Source organism: Triticum aestivum, chromosome 4D, assembly GCF_018294505.1.
Source record: "Triticum aestivum cultivar Chinese Spring chromosome 4D, IWGSC CS RefSeq v2.1, whole genome shotgun sequence".
Taxonomy (NCBI): domain Eukaryota; kingdom Viridiplantae; phylum Streptophyta; class Magnoliopsida; order Poales; family Poaceae; genus Triticum; species Triticum aestivum.
Genome location: NC_057805.1, coordinates 205,564,888 through 205,569,845, shown reverse-complemented (window position 1 = coordinate 205,569,845; position 4,958 = coordinate 205,564,888).

Below are 4,958 nucleotides of genomic sequence, written 5' to 3'. Positions count from 1 at the left end.
CCTAAGTTTGAAAAATCCTACCGAGTGGTGAGCAACCCTCCCACTCAGGGGCTTAGCTGCAGTCCAGTACTCGCCTAAGTTTGAAAAATCTTACCGAGTGGTGAGCAACCTTTCCACTCGGGGGCTTAGCCGCAGTTCAGTACTCGCCTAATTTTGAAAAATCCCATCGAGTGGTGAGCAAGCCTCTCACTCGGAGGCTTAGCTGCAGTCCCGTACTCGCCTAAGTTTGAAAAATCCCACCGAGTGGTGAGCAACCCTCCCACTCAGGGGCTTAGCTGCAGTCCAGCACTCGCCTAAGTTTGAAAAATCCCACCGAGTGGTGAGCAACCCTCCGGGGGCTTAGTTGTAGTTCGGTACTCGCCTAAGTTTGAAACACATCCTTATCCGCAAGGACGACGAGGTGCGGGTCGACTGCAACCTTCTCCTCAGAGCTGCGCCACAAGTATAACGTGCGCTCCATCCTCATCCGCAAGGACGACGAGGTGCAGGTCGACTTCAACCTTCTCCTCAGAGCTGCGCCACAAGTATAACGTGCGCTCCATCCTCATCCGCAAGGATGATGAGGTGCAGGTCGACTAGAACCTCTTCCCCATAGCTGCATCTCAAGTACAAAAAATATTCCGAGTGAGGAACAAATTCCACTCGAAGGCAAGCACAAGCATATTCGGAGATAAACCAAATTCAGATAAATCCTAAGGTTCCGACCACCGATTAAAGTACTCGGGCATCAAGCCCGAAGGAGTTTAACGGTTACAAAATCACTCAGCATTCCGAGGCAAATTTAAGGTGGAGCATAAAAGTTTGTTCACTCCGCACAAGGAGGGCTGGCAGGCTCGACGAATTCGTCCAGATCGATTCCGTTGGCAATCCGAGTGGCAGCAGCAATGAAGGTCTCCATGAAAGATTGGAAGCCATGCTTCTTGGTGTTGGCGACCTTGATCGCTGCCAGCTTCTCTTCTCGCGCTTCCTTGCAGTGGACATGAACCAAAGACAGAGCCACATCAGCGCCGCACCGGGCAGAAGACTTCTTCCACTCTTGCACTCGACCGGGAATCTCATTAAGTCGAGTCATCAAAGACTCGAGGTCATTCTGGAGCGTTGCCCCTGGCCAGAGTGCTGTGTCGATCCGCGACATTGCGACCTTCAGTCGAGCAAGATAATCAACAACACCAGCAACACGAGATTCCAATCGGAGTACATTCATGGCAGCCTCGTGTTTCACTGGAGAATGGATGGGGTCCAAGCTTGTCTCAACTCGCCCAGTCTCTTCCTCGAAGTTCTGGCAAAATTCTGCACGTACAATTCAAAGATGAGTCAGCGGTTGTATATCGAGTCGACAATGACAAGTCAGTCGGTTCAAAGAAAATACCTTCAAGCATGATGAACAGCTTCTTGGCAAGACCTCCCAGATAATTCTCCAGATCGTCCCTCTTGCGAGCAATGCCTTCCATCTTCTCGTTCAGATTGTTCTTGTCCTTCTTCAGGCGTGTCGCTTCCTTATTGGTTTCATCAAGGGCAGTTTTCAGCTTAGCGTTTTCTTCCTCCAGTTTGCCGACTGAAGCTAGCTTCTGTTCGGCAAGTGCAGTTTTCTCGTCAGCTGCTTTCTGTGCGGCCGCAAGATCTTGGTCCTTTTTTTGCCAAAGCTTGATTCATTTTCTTTGAAAGAAACAGCGCTCGGTTTAGAAAAAGCAAAATATAATCTGGTACAGAGACAAATCAGTCGGCAAGCTTTCTCTTACCAGCAGCTTCATCCTTGGACTTCTGCAGATTTGTCTTGGCCAGTTCCAGATCGAGGTTGAGCTGAATCTGTTTTTTCTCCAATTCAGCAAAACGAACTCCGAGTTCACAAGATTTCTGTAATCAAGGGACAGTCAATCGACAGATGGAAAGATTAGTTACTTCAGAACAATAGTTCGATAAATTCAAGTTGTTTTCAGACCGTAGTCGACTGCCCGCAGTCAACCACGGTCTCGGGGACTACACCTAGTGGGTGCACTTAGCGTGCCCCCACTGGTCTAGTTTCCACTCGACGTGGTCTGTCCAGGCCGAGTGTAAAAAAAAGAAGAGGATCTAAGACCATAGTCGACTGCCCGCAGTCGACCACGGTCTCGGGGACTACACCCAGCGGGTGCACTTAGCGTGCCCCCACTGGTTCGGATTCCACTCGACATGGTCCGTCCAAACCGAGTGGAAAATTTAGCTTCTCAGACCACAGTCGACTACCTGCAGTCAACTATGGTCTCGGGGACTACACCCAGTGGGTGCACTCAGCGTGCCCCCACTAGTTCAAAAATCCAATCGACACAACCTAGTCGACCTAAGATACAAGTTTGCTCAGTGGCAAATCAAAACACCCAGTGGGTGTACAGATGTGAAGCGCAGACAGATGAAAAGATTCATTGAAAGAAAGTTTTCAGGTAGCATATCCTAACAGAACAAGCTAAAAGAGTCAGTCGGCAATCTGCTAACCTGGACGTTGCTTTGGAGAGCGGAGCTGGCATCATAAGCAGCTTGGCTGGCTACCCGCACCATCTTCATCTTCTCCATCATAATGCCCGCCTGGCGTATAGCCTCTTTGGTAGCACCCACCTGGTACTCTGGGACGTGATGTGCAGCAAAAAGTGAAGGTGGATCGGCAGGAGTCTGCGTGGCTGACGCTGAAGGCTGAGCACTCGACAGTGGTATGGCGAAGGTGACGGAGGTCCGATTGGCATCACCGGCTTCCTGGATTACCGGTTCCGCCACCGGCGTCGATTGAGGCGTCCTGCCAGCGAACGTTTTCCTGCTTCTTCTCCCCAAGGGCCTCTGTGGCTCGTCTTCGTCGTCGTCTGGGAGATCGATGATGTTGGGAGGAGCTGTAAAAAGATCAATTGCCAAAAATTCATCCTCGTTGGTTGTACCGCAGTGCAATCGACAAAGCAAAGACAAGATCACAAAGATTATACCTGGGTTGGAGGTGACAGCATCTTCATGTCCTCATCCTCGTTTTTGTAAGCAGAGGTCCCAGAAGTAGCGGCACTGCTAGTTTCAAGATTCATTTGGTCAAACCAAGGAAAAATAGACAACGCAGAATTTTGGGTAAAACTGAAGACAGGACACTTACGCAGAGGCAACAGGGATGTCGATTTTGATTCTGGGCAATGCCTTTCGGGTCTTCTGCGGTACGACCTTGGATTGTTTCGGAGCCTTTTCAGTCGGCGCCGGAGAAGACGTCCGAGGATGCTTTGACGACTGCCCAGTCTGAACGGTTGCCTTGTCCCGGGCGCTTGCGGGATCGTGGGTGATCTTGGATCGCCTTTACCTACGGGGAGTTGAGTCGACCTCTTCTTCATCACTCGGGTCGGAGCTCTCCTCATCCCCTTCACCATCAGAATGCCACTTGCCGCTCTCGCCTCCGCTCGCCTCCCCCTCCGGATCCTGCTCCTGCTCTCCGTTGGGCATCGAATACATCTCAGTAAGAGCCTAAAACACAACAAGCAAGACAAAAGTCAGTCGGTTGATTGCAAGCAGTTACATGATAAATCAAGATAACACCCGGCAATTCAAAGTTGGACCTTGTCTGTTTGGTGCGAGTTGTCAAGTGGAGGTGATGAGGACATCAATACCATTGTTACACCCACAGCCCCTACTGCTATACATACTCGACCAATTACTAGAGCTCGCGCACGCCAATTAAATTACCAGGTACTTTCGTTTCTTGGTAATGATTCTAATGTTCATGAGAATATGATGCTGCCTAAATTGGATACATTTGTTTTGCTTACAAATGAAGGGCCTAGCTTTGAGAAGGATGAACATTAGAGCAAGAACAAGCATGGAGATGATGGCATGCGCATGGGGGACAAGAACGGAGTTACAAGTGATGATTTCAGGACGTTGAAGCCACCATAATGCGTGCATGAAGCCTTGGACGAAATATACAAGATGCTACTTCATAACTTTTGTCTAGAGGCTATTCTAGGTGCCGCGTCACCTTATTATTGGGCCAGGCCCATGTAATTTCGAAATACTTGAGTATAGGATATTTTTAGAGTCCGTATATGTGGGGAAACAAGAGATAGGGTTGGTTTCGGACCCCTTCCCCAAGGGCCACGGAATTCCCCCCTCTTCCTCCATATATACAGCCCTTAGGGCGTCGTTTAGACTTTGGGTTTTGTTTAGATTAAAAGTTCGCCATAGCTGCAACTTCACGTACTTCGTTTGTGTTCAACGACCAGACAAAGGCGTCACAGAACCCCACCTTGATCAATAAAGCTTTCATCTTATATTCGCAATATCCAGATTGCAATCTCAGTTTCTTGCCTATTCTTCGTTTGCTTGCAGGAAACAGACCCTCGTGGTCAGGTTGATCGTGCTCCGGCGTGGTCAGTAACCTCTCGGAGTTGGTTTAGCGATTGCTAAGGCGCGACGTCCTCGCACGTTCGTAGTCGGATCGTCAAAGTCGACTTCCATCAAAGCGATATCCATCATCTCATCGAAAGACGGGACACCTTTGCCTCTATCAAGTGGTATCAGATTTCCAGGTTGCTCGGTGAGATTTTACAGTTTTTCGTAGTTTAGATCGAGTCTGTTCTTCATACCTACAGTCCACGAAAAAGCCACACAAAAAAATTAGGTTTAGTTCAGTATATCCGAACCAATCTGAGCCTTTGCATAATCTTTTTAGGGTTTTTGCTTTGTTGAATTTGCGGTTGCATCGTCGTGTCAAGTTGCTGGTCTTAGAGTCTAGTCTTTTAGAGTTTCGAGTTCTGGTCATAAGTTGTCACGCCGCCGCCGCACCATCATCATCGCCTTGCCATCTACCACTATTGCTTATCCGCCACCGCTCTGAATCCGTATCCATATACCACCACCAATCCGTATCCATATACCACCACCGATCCGTATCCATATACCACCACCGCTACCATATACCATCACCGCTGCCATATCCTACCACCATATATCCACCACCAATC